Raw genomic sequence first — 16,833 nt, forward strand, 5'->3', positions numbered from 1 at the left:
CTCTTGTCTGCAGACTGCGTCACTGGAATAAAACACATCCATCCGTACCCACAGGGGCCCCTTTCCTGGCCGATTCTCTCCTTTATTCCCGCTTAGATGTTTCTAAAATCAGCCTTTTATTACCTGGTTCTCATTCTCTGTTCGACAGCGCCCCCCTCTGGTCACGTCTTACATGGACGAGACGTGTTCTTTTCCACACACTTACTGTATCTTCAGCAATTAACCTAACATTTAAAAAAAAAATAAAAACACTTGACATTGATCATCTTGAAACTCAGGTTTTGTTAAAAAAATACAGAAAATTTATAGCCAGTTCCAAAGGATAACAGGTTATAAAATTATTTTGAAAATAACGTCGCTGACGGTAACAAATGGCTGGGAATATAGTTTGGACTGTACCCCTTACCAACACATTTTGTTAAAAATCTTTGGTAGAAATTGAGAGAAAATTCACATTTTATTTGTTTAGTAATGTTTTACACACATACCTCATATGTGTGTGTATATATATATATAAATGTATATTAGACGTGTCATTTTAATCTGTAGAATAAATGGAAACTAAAGTTTAAGATAAATCCAGTGAGGAAACATTTCTAATATTTACCTTCAAACTTATGAATATTTATAGGAACATATAAATGCTGAAGTCAAATACAAATGTTTAAAAAATCATATTGAAGTAAAAGATCAAGCAGAAAAGTCTTTATCATAGCATTATGAGATTTTATTCTAAAATTAAACCATTTGAAAATACATTTGTGTGCATCAGACTTGAACCCACGATGCATCTGGCTTTACATCAATCACTGACCTTCATTCCTATAGCAGGAAAATAAAAACAAGCCCATGACCGAGGACGTGCGTGTTTTCTCCAGTAATCCACGAGTCAGCCAACAAAATAAAAAAGGAAGTTGGGAGATTGCAGATGATTACTCTGCTTTACCTTTCTGATTTTATGGCATAAAACTGTACTTTATGTCTGTGAACAAATAAACAAAATGCGATTTTTGATGTGCGGGATCTTTGATGCTGTTGAGCCACATCTCAGATAATCTGGATTACCGGTAGTCTAAATTTGTGCTGGTTGGAAAATAGCTTCACGACACCTGCAAGAATAATAACAACAATAATGATTGAAAATCAGAGAAAAGTGTTGGAATGAGCCATATTAGTTGCAGCACAGCTTTACCTCACCTCTCCTTAGTGCTGGCCAGCCACTCCACAAAAGCTTTAGTCTTGATTTTATCCAGATAGCGGCTAAAATCATGGCTAAAGGTCCCCTCAGAATGTCTTTTGAGGACGTGGAAGGTATTGCCTCCTTTTCCCACCTGATGTAAACACCATCTAGGAAAAGCAGATAAAAAAAATAAAAAAATAAAATAGCAATATCTACAACATATTTAAAGATCCATAAATGTGATGGAAATACGTGCCGCGTTGATCTGGGCTTTGCTACAACTGTCTCTTCACTGCAAAAACAGAGGAAGAAGATGAAGGTACACCACAGCTGTGGGCTCATCCTCAGGCCACCTAACAGACAACCATGACTGTCAACCAAACAGGATGGTTTCCATAAGGAAGTCTTCAACATCTCAGGACATGGAAACAGGCTCACCGTGAGGAAGCGTGAAGGTGTCTGGTAACGTTCAGCTTCTGCTGCTCTGGAGCTCTTGCAGCGTCCCTTTGATGAAGCTGTGGATGAGCTCCTCTTCCGCTTCAGACTCAACAGCTGGGGGACCCACTGGTGTGCTCACTTCAGGATCTTTATAAAGGCAGCAGGTGCTGCAGGTGTGACACACAACGTCCGTCGCCTTACCTATGACCCTGCTCCTTGTTACGGCGCTCTGGATCATGCTGGAATGAGACTTGGCACTCTGTTCTCCAGACAGGTCACTGGTCAGACAGCAGCAGGTGTGGAAACGGTGTTTCTGAAGTCTAAAAAAAACGAAATCGTCACTTACAGAACATCGTCTGTATTCACAGACTGATTTTAATATTGTATTGTTGTTTCCAGGTCCGTATAATGGTCTGGATTTTAGTGAACCTGACTGCTTTTAAATTTGCTCTCTGTGACATTTGACATTTAAACAGATGTATTTCAACATGATTTTATTTAAATGTATGAATGCAGGCTGCTTGGTGCAGGTGATGACATTAAAATTTACTTTCACTAATTGTCCTCATCTAACCTCTAAACACATCAGCAACAATAAACATTTGGATTTGATGTATTTGTAGATGCAGTAATGGAAAAACTCATTTTGTCCTCCCGCGGCCACCGTAGGTTCGCCCACACATTTAGTGGGAAAATGGAGGAAAAATAACTGCTATTCAAATTTCGCAATCTGGTTTCTCCCCACCAGGCGCTGCCAAATCCGCTGAAACGGTAGTTTTAAGTTCTTCAACTGCATTTCTCTGAATTACACTCGTGCGTACTTCGCAAATTGAGCGCTGCAGTGAGATAAATTGTGAAATTAAAACGAAGTTCTGTTTGTGTTGCCACCTTTGATATTTCAATAATCTTAGGAGATGTTGAATGTTTCACATTTGAGTAGAAAACGTGACTGAAGTGCTGCCAAGTGAGTACCGATGAGCACTGTTCTCATTTTATTTATTTTTTGCCCATTTCTTCAACTGCACCACTAGATTTTGGCCACTAGGTGTCAGGCTTGTCAGCAGTGCAGCACAACCTTTCGATTAATTTGGAACTGAATCTTGCTTGGATCTCATAAAATATTTCAAACTGGCCCTTTTACAGCTCACTGCAAATTATGAAGTATTAAGAATATAATATGGAAAACAAAACTCTTGGTGACAACTAAAATCACTGCCACATCTTCTAAAGTGTGTTAAAGCTAAAGGTGGCACTATTTGGATATTTTAGTCAGATGATATTCCCGAGAAAGGATCTTTCACAAATATACACATGAGGAGGCCAGCCTGACAGCTTATATCCACCGTCCACTCCTCTGTCATTACCCCAGGGAGCGGGGCCATGTTTGAGTCTATATTCGATATATGTTATCACTCAGAGATAGGAGCAGTGCAGGGATCGTATGGCCGAGGGTCATGTTTTCAAGGGCCACATTGCTGTTTCCCCTGCTGCTGGATACCTTGGTGCTGATTGATACATTAATATTGCATTGATCTGTACCTTTTCTCCCTTTACATCACATCAGTTTTGTGCACTAGCGGCAGCAGCAGCGAGGGTTTGATCCTGAAGAGGACAGGGTGCAATTAAAAATCGTGCATTTCCTCATTATCCCCCAACAGACCTAATCATTAAGGTGACTGTGGCGTTAGAGGGAAGGTTAGTTTAATGGAAGGCTAACCACTCCTAAATGAATCACCAGGGATTTGAATCAATGTAACATGTTAGAGAATTTAACTGCAATTACATTAACTATTTTGCTGTTATAGGTGAAACAAAGAGTGTCACTTATAGCCACAATGGCGGGTGCAGTGGTAGAGCCTGAGCCTTTATTTGGACTGGTAATGATAGGCTATCAGATTGCTATCTCCCTTTCCTGCTCTCTGCTCCTGCTTTAGCCTCAAGGACCGTTTTGGTGAGCATCTGGGGGCCAGGCTCTTGAATAGGCTCCATTCTTGCAGGTCCCCGTGCTCCAGCAGGCGCAGTGGGCAGAGACGCCGGCCACCGTCCTGGGACCAGGCAGCGCTGGTGGAGGGGGGGGGGGGGGGGGGGGTAGTGAACGAGAGAGACGAAAGGAGCCACTAGCTAATGCTGTTTACGGATTTGTCTTCCCGCAGAACATTTCTTATGCAATAACAAATGAAAAATATGGAGCTCATCCTGGCAGTGAAGCATCTCTGCAGGATTCATTTGGGGGGGGGGGGGGGGGTGTTGAGGGGGGGGGGTGTCAGGGGTGGGGTGAATATAGTCATGGAGCAGCTGAAGACGTCTATTTTCAGCAGTTTCTAGTGATCACGGTGGACAACTGTACCCCCCAACCTCAGCCACCAAGTGACCACATTAACAGTAAATAAGGAATCATTTCTCAATTTTGGGCTCCAGCTTAATATTGGACTGCAGAACTGGACTAAGAGAACCTGTCCAGGGTCTGTTTGCAGCTCTCCTCTCACCGATGTTGCTGTGAATCTGCAGCTGCTCGTGTCTCCTCCCACATCAGTGCTTGAAGTGTTGAACCCGTGTGTTTGCATCTGTGGATGGCGGCCCAGGCTCCAGCCGGCGTTGATCCGTGGAAGGTGACGGGATTCTGAGAATGCAGAAGAGATGAAAGACTGTTTTTACCGTCTGGCGCTGATTTAAAAAAGGCGAGGCATATTTGCGGATCCACACCAACTTCATATGTGTGTGTTTTAAGCCTGTTTAGCCTGACTGCTGCTGCCGCCGCCCAGACAGGAGCAGAGTCATTGTTCTGTCAGTTGTCATTATCTCTGGGATTCTAATGTAGCTGCTCCAGGCTGATAGAACTGGACCCCAGGATGACGCTATGATTGCAGCAGGTTGCAGCAGGGAAGGCGAGACTACTCCTGCATGACTCTGCTGATAGTTGTTATCTCAGGACACAGTCAAATAGGGTAATTCTGTCCCCGCAGCCGCCAAAACAGCCATTTTCCGTCCAGTTACTTGATGCTGGAGATCTCAGCTGTAAGAAAGAGCTTCTGGACTGTTGTGGCTCAATTTAAGTTTTTTGGGGCTGTTATCATTTCTAACTGTTTCAACTAAGCCATAAAACATTTTGTCTTGTATCATTTGCAAATCCTTGCAAATGCCGCCCCGGCCGTCTGTAACCCCCCCCCCCCCTCCTCCTGGCCTCCCTTTGAAATCATCATATCGATGCATGTATCCTATTGTGATTTAATTTGGAGAGCAAAAATGGCAGATTAGTTGTAAATCCTCCCAAGTAGATTATACACTCATCTCCGAAGCGGATGCATGGAGGGTTCCTCATAATTGCCCCTTGCAGTTGAAGGGGCAGGAGTGCCCAGAGCCAGGAGACCAGGACTGATCTGTTCCCACAATGCCATCCGAATTCTCTTATTGGACGTGAGGCTGACCCCGTTTCTTTTTCCCATGCGCCTCTTCCCATTGTGTTCTTTCTGATTGATGTTGACTCGGGTCACCTAAGCTCACGCAGGGGATCGTGGCACGGTGCACGGGGGGCTAAATGTTTACATGCATTCATTCGATTTTACCCAGGGGTCCGCCGGCTGGGTGCGGGCTCGGCCTGCGGACGGCGAACGGCCATATGTCGAGCTTTTCTCCACCTGCTGGTCTGGAGGTCAGAGCTGCTGAGTTATGGAGGACATTTCAGTTGAAGAAGTGGGAGGGGGCCACAGTGAGTTCCTGCTCTAAGCTTTCAGTGGTGCCACCGGACACGAGCGCGTTAAGAAAGACGCTAATGTTGGCTCTCACCTGACGTTAACCTGACAGACGAGACGGGCAATAAGCTCCGGCGACGTAGCGGCGGTTCACTCGTGCACTTCCGGGGCAGCGAGGGAAAGGACAGCACATGTTCCACGAAATAAGAACCTGGAGTAGTTACAAGGAGAAACATTAGGTTACAGAGTTGTATGACACAGACGTGACACATGAGTCACAGGAAATGACCGAGGGGGTCTCAGCTCTGTTTGAGAGTCATCTTTACGAGTCAGTAATCAAACAGATGTGCAGATTTAGAGTAAAAAGGGAAAGGGGGGGATTTGGGATGAGCATTCACAGATGTTGATGTTGTTTCAAAAAAGAACACTAGGAAATATTTAAAAGGAATGCTGACTGAGGATGATCACGCTTTAGCTTACTAATAGGCCATTTGAATCTGTAAGCGTGTCTCTCACGTGTCTCTTCAGGTCCGATGATACATGACTCCTCCTGGGGCTACAACAGTGTTTATACCATCATGCGCCACGGAAGTCACCCCCATCTGTGGGCTGCCTGTTTCAAATCGCTGTGCGTAGCTATTAGTCAATAGAAGAAAATTGAATTATTTACTATTTGAAAGGTTTGCCTCCACCTTGTGTGGGCCCCCCTCGGTGCCTGTTTTTTAAAAAAAACAAACCCTTTTCTTGACGCACATCTTCTTGCTTGGCCTCTGACGGTGAGATTTGGTCTCTTTTATCTCCAAACCCTTTGATCCCTTTTCTGTATTTTAATGCTATTGTGCGACACTCTGCTCAGCTGTTTTTCCAGCCATGCTTTATAAATGCGATTGAGCTGAATGGAATTTATCAGAGTAAATAGAAGCTCCTAACACATGGAGTTTGCACAAGGTCACCAAAACTGCACAGATTAGCTGCAGGGTGCCGCCACACAGAGAGATTCTCAGGGTTCTATCATTTTGAGAAAAAAAAAAAAAAAAGCTGCGTTGCTGTAAAGTTTGGAGGGCTGCGCCCCGGCTAGCGGCGGTTGGATTTGTGCTGATGCAGGGTTTAGTGTGGGGTCAGCGGGGTTTCGCGCCCGTGTGCTGTGGAGGGTTCGCACTTGTTGGAGGGGCAGGTCTGCATTAGTGCAACTCGCCCAATGATTTATCCGCCGGCCATTGATCCACCTGGTAAACATTCATCGCTTTCAAACAGACTTTTCCATTCTGTTTAGTTCTTTCTGGCTCTCTGTCACTCATGCTCGTGCTCCGCTGGAATGTGTGTGTGTGTGTGTGTGTGTGTGTGTGTCTGTGTGTGTGTGTGTGTGTGCGCGCGTGAGTGGGGTTGTTTTTTAAATGAATGTTAACAGGCGGGCGGGGGTGGGGTAACTGATTGGAGTGTGAGTGAGTGAGTGTAGAATGTGGCTGAGGCCAAAAGGAGAAGAATGGGACAGAGAACAGACAGTGTGTTAGCGAGGCGTAGAAATGAAGGACTGTCTGCTGTTTCTCTCAGCCATTAACCAAACTGGGACCATTGTTGCCATCACTTCCCACTGGCACACTGTGGCTGTGAGTGACAGCCTGACAAGCAGCCGCTGCAGCTCTGCCACATGGGGGGCTGCTGAATGGGGACTTAAAAATGCTTCTGCTTTGTAAAAATAAAAAAAAAACACCACATCTCGCCTCTTCATGTTGCAGAAAGCCTCCACCTGTCCTTCGGTTAACAGTTTACTTCTGGTCCCCCCCCCCCAATGGACTGGAGGCTAAACTAGGTATAACCTGGATGATTGGAAATACTATTGATCCTTATTGATTTCTGGGTCACGTTGTCGCAGCTTCCACTGTTACGAGAGTATTTCCTTGATGGGCGCAGCATTTCGCTGCTCTGTTGGGTGGTCCCGCTCATGCCTGTCCAGAGGAAGGTTCTGACAGCCCCCGCTCTTGTAACACTGGCACATTCCTGAATTCCGCAGTGCCTGGGAATTTCAGGGAAGGTGGCAGAGAATGCCGGGTAACGCGCGAGGCGCGCTGAACGACTTGCCCAGGCTGAGGCCGTCTCGTGGAATTCCAAAGTCGGAGCAGGAGGCAGAGAGGAGGCTGCAGGGGAAACAATGGCCCGGGACATCTGTCATGCGTGGCTGCACTCCCCTTTGCTTACAATGGTCTGGGGGTCCGGCCAGTGGTGGCTTTCTTTTCACTCCCCTCCTTTCCGGGGAAACTTCTGTCCCTTACAAAGGAGCTTTTGTCCCCTCTCCACTTTTTTTGGCCAACATTTAACCCTTTGAGTCTGCTCCTTTTTCTGCCTCTTGTTTCTGTCTCTCCACCAAAACAAAACACGGTGGGGACCATGACTATTTATTCATCTTCCTGCGGTTCCGCTCTTGCATTAAGACTTCTGCATGTACGGCTTTGTGCCGGTGTCTTTGCCGAAAATGCACGGCGGCAATCTTGATGCGTCACGCCTGTTTGTGAGCGAGACAGAGGCAGAGGATGAAAACGACTCTTGCCTTCCACATCCCAGGCTGCCTGCAGGAATATTAGAACCGACTCATAGTCCGCTGCTTTTCTGGTACTTGCAGAGATCTCATTTCACCACGGGTCCAGTGGCTTTGAGGAGTAGCTCCCCTGGCAGTAGCCTCTGGCACCCGAGGCACCATCCTGGCTCAATATGGGCAGTAACCTAAGTAGCCTCCTGTCTCCAGCGGCACCATTGTGTCACAGCCAGGTAGTCACATTTCCAGGAAGTCCGACTACTAAATGGTTGTCACCACACACTTGCCGCCCGCTGATGCATCACAATTCCCTTCCCCTCTGTGATACCTGACAACAAACATGGCTGGAGTTTCAGGCGCTGTGACAGCCGCAGTAATTAGCCGAGCCAGCATCATGTTTATTCTACAGTCCTGCGTTGGCTGTAATTATCCCGGAATCATGGGAGCTGTCTCTTATTCAGTGTTTTCAACACTCATCAGCCTGATGTAAATTGCAAATTGATTTTTTTTTTCCCCCGGCCGCTCATTCTTAAGGACTTAAGGGGTTCAAGCTGGTCTATAATTGATCGATCGGATTGCAATTTATTATTGCTGTCAGCGATAAGATTTTTCAAGGGTAAACTTGGCGTGCCGCTGGTTGGACCAGACACGTACCCCTCCGATTCAAAGTTTAAATCCCCAGAAACAGTTTGGTTTGGAACCGTGCAGTTCCCTTTAAACCTTAATAATGAAGTTTTTTTTCTTTTTTTTCTTTTTTGCTGATGGCATTCCAGAGCATCGTTCCCTGATTTATAGCTCCCGGCTCTGGTGGTGCCACACCCGTGCTTCACTATAATGGACTTGACTGGCAAGCTGCAGCGCTGCGTCCTGTCCTGGCAGCTAATTGCTGACAGCTGCTGGGGGGCTGGGAACAAAGGGCTGCTTGAAAAAGGTGATCTGTTGATTGGAGAAGCTGTCCACCCTCCTTTAATGGGACGTGCTCCACATAAGTTGTGGCATCTGTGTACAGTGCTGCCTCATTCTCACACATATGTCTCTGAGGGGGGGTCCGTAGTGCAGTAACCGCAGCCCATCTGTGTCGGAAAGCTGAGAGGGAAACTTAGGGTGAGCGTGAGAGGTCATGTTGTGTTATTCTCAGAAAGTGTGTAAAGTTTCTTTTTTATTGTCTTATGTATTTGCTCATTTGAACTGCAGGTTATTTTCTTCACACGCCGATGATGAGGTCAGCCAAGGAGAGCAGCTGCGTTTCTTTCTTATCGCGGTGCTCCATCTCTTCATTCAGGCACATGCGTTTTCAACTAAAGGCCGAGGGTGGAGGGCGGGGTGGGGCCGGTCGGTCGGGGTGGGTCTAGGAAGCAAATATATCATGTGTGAGTCTTAGGCCGAACATGTGTTGATATGGGAGCAAATCTTGTTGGAGATAACATTCTTGTCTTTTCCCTGTCAGCATAAATATTTAAGCAGAGCTGTCAGTGATGCCCCCCCCCCCCCCCCCCCCCCCCCGGTGCGCTCAAAGTTGAGAGAGAAAAGGAGAAAATAGATGCAGAAGGAAAGGAAAGATAAAGACCCCTGACTGATGTCTGTCTGTCAGCGGGGCTCTACTCAGGCTGTGTAACTAGGAGCACTCACACACGGTGGCTGTGTGTGTGTGTGTGTGTGTGTGTGTGTGTGTGTATGTGTGTGTGTGTATGTGTGTGTGTGTGTGTGTGAGAGAGACACCTCTCTGTGCTGCCTGATCGAATGGCCCTCAAGGCGTCCTGTTATGACAGCTCTCTCCACGCCTCGAGAGACCTCATCTGTGGCGTGTTCTGACAGGGAGGCTGCTCAGAATAGCTCTGATCAGAGGCAGGCTGCTGCTCCCTGCCACTCTTGCTTTTCTGTCTTTGTTTGGGAGTTGACGTTCTGCTCTGCCTTTGGCCTGGGTGTGAAAGCGCTTCGAATACTCCGCTCGGTTTTCGTTGGTGACTAATTATCACCTGCTGTGTAAAACTCTCTGCATTGTATTTCAAAGAGAAGTTTGTTTCTTTTCATTTACAGTGAGTGTTGGAGTTTATTGGAGATTATTTCAGCTCTTATCCATAAGCAGTCACCAGTTGCATGTGGTCCTCTGATGCTACTGTTGCATTAAACAAACATGGTTCATAATAATGAGGCCAAATCTAACTATTGTGCACACTTTGTCCACATCTGTGGCTGCACAGTTGCAAAGATGATGTTCTGCAACTGTTTCTGATAATAAGTTAATCAGGTTAAAAACTGTTTCATAGAGCTGCACAGAAATTCCTCCATCTACACGACTGATTGACATTGCCCAGCTCAGATCAGGAGATCAGAGCAATAAAAATGTCCTTGACAGAGCTCTGGCCTGGCTGTAGTTAACAGATAAACCAGCACCATCTGTGACAAGCCCAGAAGCAATTATCCCCCATATCGCATCCTCACCGACCACACATATTAAAACCTGCTCACAACACCTGAGATTAACCCCCCTACACTTCTTCTGTCATGATCAGACCTGGCCGCCAAACTTGGCTTCTCTTTGCCGAGCCAGTGATGCATGCTGGAGGGGTGGCGGTTCAGGGTCATCTCATGCCTCGTTCAGCCAGGCTGCTGCAGCCACTGGCCAACAACCACAGCTATGACTGCCATAAAATGTCCTACAGCAGAAAATGACCATAAGCCTCGTTATTACAGGCAGAGGTAAGGGAATGAAGGTATGTATGTGTGTGTGTGTGTGTGTGTGTTTGGGGGAGGGTGATAACAGTAGCATCATGGGATTGTCCCTCAAACAGGGTTTGAAGGTCAGTAGCTAACCACAGAGCTGAGAACCCACCCAAACAGTTGATAAAGGTCCATCAGCATCATTCTGAAAATAAAATTGTCATTTTAATTTGATGCAATGTTCAAAGTTCAGGCTTGGAGAATGCTCGTGTCCTCCGCCTGTGTGTCAGGGGGTTTTTCAGCACTAGCTGGCTCAAGCTGAGCAGCGATTGATGAGCAACGGCTGCTGGAACTGACCATGTGACACAAATTGCATTTGCATTTGGAACCGTCATCTAAGGTGCTCACCGCTTTGACACTGCAGTGAAGCGCTCTCAGGTGGCGAGATCGGCCCGTGCTCGGCTGCTTTGTGCCGCCTGCTTTCAGCCTGGTAATTGAACAGGCCGTCAAGGCGCAGAGGGCCACAAAGACGGCACTCGCACTTGTTGATGTCAGAGTGAAAGGCGGCGAAAGAGCGCTGACAAAGAGCAGCTCTGCTGTGGCTCAGCGAGAATTGAAGCTGAATAGGGAGATGGACCCAGCTCAGGCCGATGCTTCTTTGTGCGAAACGCATTTCGACCCTGGACAATGGCGTCTCCTTGTGAGCTGTCCTTGCGCCCCTTCAGCTGCGGCGTTGGAAAGGTACATCTGAATCATAAAGTTTTATGGGAGTCTTCCTATAACCAGAGCACGCTAGTTCATGTATCGTCACCGCAACGAGCCGGCCAGCGCAGTAAACCCAAGATTGGCTTGAATGGATTGAGTACGGGCAAAGCTCCACGCGTGCTTGTTCTCCTCTTTGCGGGGGCCATTAAGCTATCAAACCTGTGGCCTGTAAAGAAATGAAACACTGTCCAGAGCTGACAAATTCCTCTGAGCTGGGGGAGGATGTGGAGAGAGAGTGGCGGGTTTGTGTACGGGGGGTATTAGAGGAGGTTTTGGAGGTGGAGGAGAGGGGAGACAATGATGATGGACAGACACGTGGGAGCCCCCCCAGTATCAAAGCGGCAGGAATGTAAGAGTGGACTGGTAGGACCTGGAACGCTCTCCCAACCCTGTGATCTGATGTGATGTGTGAAGTGGAGGGGTGAGTCAGAGCTTAGTTCTGCACACATCAGCGCAGATACAGAGCAGAGCCGCAGACGCAGCTGCTCAACAGACTTCAGCCGACGTGATTACACAAGAGGGTGATGAAGGGGGGGAAACTGGCTTCCAACAAAAGTGGGTCAAAAGTTGCGCCGGTGCCTTTCAGGTGACGGTTTCTGGTCCTCATCTGCCCTGACTCCATTGAATCCTTACAGACAAATTTAGTCTTTAAAAAGTCTTTCAGAATTGTCTTGGCACAGGGTTGCTGTTTTCCTCAGACCTCACATAGTTTAGTTGTTAAAAACACCTTTTTTTACTGTTTCTACAAAGGTTTAAACGCTCAAGGCTGCATCATTTTAGCAGAGCTACATGTTAGAGGGACACAAAACAGATTCTAAGAATATAGATTTGAATATAGAGGTGTGATTTGATTATTAGTGCATTAGTCTTTTTGTCACATTCAGGGAGTCAGGTTATTTTTAAGTTTTGACATTTGTATCAGTATAAATACACACGCACGCGCACACACACATATGGTTTTACTCACTCATACTCATATATACCTTATAAAAGCTGCATTTCAGGTAATTTCTCCAGAACTGGCAGAAAATCCCACCAGATACATAATCAAGAGGAGAGTGTGGGAACTTTTACCAGGGATTACAAGGATCTAACATTGTTTTCATGGCATATTGTATCTATTTTGCTGCTGAATTCTTTACTGTATGAAAACACTGTTGATTTAACACTTATTACTGACTAGTTTCATGATTACAAATTGCTTTATTTACTATGTGAATTGTGTTTTATGGAGAAACACAGATTTACTTGAGTGAAAGAAGTCATTAATGTTCTGCTAGGCTGATGTTTTCTGTTATATGAGCATTTTATAGTGCTTTGATGAATGCCCCCTTCTCCTGTTTTTGCAAAAAAGCACAATGCGCTTCAGAACATCAATAAATCTTTTAACCTCCTGATACCTTGTGCAAAACCCAAATCCCATATCTATTTAGCTCAAAATAAAACCCTGATGACCAATGTTATTTTCTTTTTAACCTTGTGTGATGATGTATGGTCACATCTCTGAGTGTTGGCCATGTTTGGAGGTTAATATGCACGGAGGAATCAGAGCAGCCGCTCCTTAATTGACCCGAGCAGGTCTCCATCGCTGCGCGGGGCCAGGGGCTGGCTGCAGACTCAGAGCCTCTGCACCAGTTTATTCCCGCTCATGCATAAAGCTCAGCTCCTTTTTCAAGTGTTCAGCGGGGTGGTGAGTTATGCTCCTGTTGTTTTGACCCTGTGATCACATGGAGACAGACAGAGGAGAGGAGTGGGAAGCTGTCTGAGGCTGCCCATTAGAGACGCCCAAAGCTTTTACAGTATCAGCCCAATTATGATGCATCCACATCTGCTTAAGTCCATTTGCTTTTACTTAATGCCCCAACGATTCCCATGTGCTTTCGTCTTTACTCTAAATACAAATCTCCCCATCGCCCCCCTTTTTTTTGTTTCCAGGCTGCCTCTGAGCTAAAATAAAGAAAGAAAGAAAGAAAGAAGTGAGTCCCCTTCTTACCCCTGAGTTTAGGGTCATAAACGGACTGGAAAGGTTGGTTTTGTTTTTTCGTTTTTTTCCCCTTCTCTCTTTTGTTTAACATCGCCTGGAACAAAGGGGGCAACATTCAATAGTTATTGATTTGGAGACATACAACTTTTACTGGAGATCCCATTTAATCACAAAAGCTGATTTATTGTAGGGCCTCTGACAATCCCATTAAACTGCTGTCTAGCTAATCAAGTCTATTCTTTCTCCTCCAGGAATAATCTTTTATGAGGCCAGCAGAACAAATCCCAGCGATAACAGGATTGGTGGGGAAACGACTGGTTTAAGGCTGCCTCAGCTCACTGCCAGCCAAAAAGCAAATTGTATATTGCTGTATATGTTTACGTGCATTGTTTTGTGGGCTATAGAAATATACACTGGTAGCGTACACCTCACTATCATCAACAACAACAACGATCGTAACAATAATAATATATTTTATGCATGTGTCATGCGCACCTTCTCATGATTAAATTGTTCCTGTGTGTGCATATACATCTTTATGACTCAGTGGCTCTCTGGTTTCCAGTCCATCCACTAAATGAAGTGGAAACCCAAAAGAAATGACGATGGAAACCCAGCGACACATGACCGAGTTTTACGACACGCTGATAAAATTTCATAGCCCGCTCCCTCTCATTGGAGGCTCGAGGAGAGACCCCGCAGACGCCGTTATTGCTTTATTTTATTATTTCGGAGGTGCAAACCTCCTCTGTTGTTCTCGCACCGACCACAGCCATCTGCATATTTCTCCTCCGTGTTTGCTCGGTGCATATTAAACACGGCTCCTCATTTCCTCCATGAGGGAAAATGTCAGCAACAACATTTCCATTACAGCAGAATGATGTTTTTTCAAATTGTGCGTGATAGAGAGCTGTAATTGCTCGCTGCAGCAGTACCTTTAGGGATTCAATACTGTCAATGGAGTGCAATTTTGTGTCATTTACTATTAGTCCACTGAGCATGTTCGTTTGATTGTCATCTGCAGTGAAACGCTAACTGGGCTGCAGGGTATCCACCTGCTCTCAGCTGCCGTGGCTTTAATCATAGATTTTGGTGTAGCCCCGTCCTGGCGTAAGAATGAGAGATGCCAGATATCTACCGAGGTCGACCGTATTGATTGCAGTTAGAGAGACTGTATTAAATCTGTTCGACATATTTTTATTTTGCTAACGCTAATCAGGTTAAGATGGATTTGATTCACAGCCCAAAACCCAAACCTACACGAGCATCGATGCCTGTTAATGTGCGTTTGTGTCCAATTAATGAGATGGTCAAGTCGGATCGAGACCTTACACGCCCAAGACAGGCAGGACAGAGTGCAGGCCCCTCCAAAAGTCCAGCTCAGCACCTCTGGACCTCAGCGGAGCAGCCATCGATTCCCCCCCTTCACCTATTCCTCCATTGACACAGTCACACTGTGCCAGAGCTCTTTGACACAATGAATCTGATATGGTCTGAGACGCTTTTCTGTCATCACTAGAGGGAGGTTTCCGTTTTTTTTCCCCCTTTGGTGTTTATGGAGATTTTCGCTTCTAAATTCAATAGGACCACCACCTAGATTTAGGCTGGGATTGCATTTCTCTGCTCTTATTTGCATAATAAGGGAGGGTTCCCACTGGAAAAGATCAACACGATCTATGTGTGGCCGATGCTGGAGCGCTGCCAGGAGGACTCTGTCGATTCCATTAAAGGTGGGGCCAGATGTTTGTCATTACCTTTATTGATAAGCGCGGGTCAATACTGTGATTTATTCTGCTGGGATAGGACTAAGCTTTAGTCACAAGTTTCTCCAGAGCCTGATCAATAGTACACAATGGGCAAGTACAACATGACCACACATGAACTGAGAGCATCAGCAAAGTTGTAAATCCATCACGGAGTTTTGTAGTCAGGTGCACGCGCGAACTACAGAGAGACTGTAAAAAGTTCTGGGCGTGTTCCACTTCAACTTCAAAGGGCTGAGGTTCGATTTCACGGTGAGATGATGAGAGACGCGTGCAAGGTGGAAACTTCAGCGGGTCGTACATCTGCTGGGAGAAAAAGGGACGTAAACGCTGCTGGTTCAGGCTTCCTGGCCTCGACATCAGAGGCAGACGCCATCCAAAGGAAAAAACCAAATAACAATAACGGAGGAGAATAGCTCAAAGTGCAACTTTCCGCTTGTCATTTCGCCGATAATCCCGCTGCATTACGCTTCTGTCTCAGCGTCTCGGGGACGTCAGTGACTTTGCTGACGATCTGTGTGTCCGGAGCCGGTCGGTCGGCAGCGTCTGCATCTGGACATTCCTCCGGTGGCTGCGGCCTGCAGGAAGACGGACAGCGACAGCAGCCCTCACAGACGCTGAGTCGCCGGGCTGGACCAAAATGTAATTACCCCTCCCTCACAATGTCACGCCGGGCAGCAAAACCTGACAGCAGCCTCCAAATGGAAGACGCTGAATGAATTAACCTCCACGGGGAGCACATTTAGAAAAAGAACCTCCGATCTGTCATTTTTCTAATCCTGCTAGTTCAGGCGGCGCAGGCAAACACGCACCTGTGACTCACTGCCTCACCTTTATTTTCGACGGTATGATTTGGGAGAACGGCTGCAGTGGTGGAGTTCTTCAGCAGCTCCGCTCAGTCTCCCGCCGCTGCTGACAGTAATTGGCCGCTCCGAGTATAAACCTTTGTCATAGTCTTTAACGTCAGACAGATTATGTGCAGTCGCTTATTGAGATTGATTCATATTTTCGTGATGTGATTTATTTGGCGGGGAATGTGCAGCACGTGCTGAACGAGCTAATGTAGTGTAATGGGGTCTTAAAAGAGTCATTAATCTGGCAGACCCAAGGGTAAAAAGGACTGCACAGCAGGCTTCCTGCAGGCCTGATGGGGTCTGGCTGTCAGGAGCTGCAGGTCGTGTCTGATATTATCTGTCTGACATCTATGTTTTTTTTTTTTTCCTTTTTACTTGACTAAATATTTAAAGAATTACGTCCATTAATATTTTAGCGAGTCATGTATGCCATATACGGATGCCTCTTTTTTCCTCCTTCCAAAAAACATAATGCGAGGGCAGAGGTGGAGCGGATACCAGGTGCTCCCAGATCGGAAATTGAAAATGGAGATAACAGTGTGGAGGTGGTGATACACAATTATCTATTACAGGCGTTGGGTATTATAAATGACCCTGTGAGAGCAGCCAGGGAGGTGGGAGCTGACGAGCTGTCAGGGGCTTCCTGGCTTTATAATTGAAAATCATTCAGACAGCTGTTCAGTTTAACCTTGGAGGACCACAGCTTTAGTCACTAATTGATAAGTGGGCAATGGCACCAGCTATTGAAAACTAGGTATTGTGTTGGAAGACATTTTTATGAAAACCCTATTGGGGGAGCTTCATATACTGTATGTTTTGCTCTTCTTTTCTGATGATCACTGTATGTGTCGGGCGACAGCAGCTCTTTCAGAGAAGAGCTCAGCGTCGTTATGCTGCCTGAAGTAACATCATGATCTGAAATTCGAAGTAGCTTGTCTCCGGGAATGACGCAAGGCAGAGAGGCCAGGG

The 16,833-nt window shown here is 46.2% G+C and overlaps 1 long non-coding RNA gene across 1 annotated transcript; it reads left to right on the forward strand.

Annotated features, from left to right (window-relative positions):
- Positions 1 to 2,299: 2,299 nt before the first annotated feature.
- LOC105419982 (uncharacterized) lies at positions 2,300 to 14,008 on the forward strand. Its single transcript, XR_966398.2, has 4 exons — positions 2,300 to 2,389; positions 2,530 to 2,582; positions 13,199 to 13,289; positions 13,499 to 14,008. It is a non-coding gene; the product is annotated as an uncharacterized lncRNA (long non-coding RNA).
- The last annotated feature ends 2,825 nt before the right edge of the window (positions 14,009 to 16,833 follow it).

This window comes from Takifugu rubripes, chromosome 3 (assembly GCF_901000725.2).
Source record: "Takifugu rubripes chromosome 3, fTakRub1.2, whole genome shotgun sequence".
Lineage (NCBI taxonomy): Eukaryota > Metazoa > Chordata > Actinopteri > Tetraodontiformes > Tetraodontidae > Takifugu > Takifugu rubripes.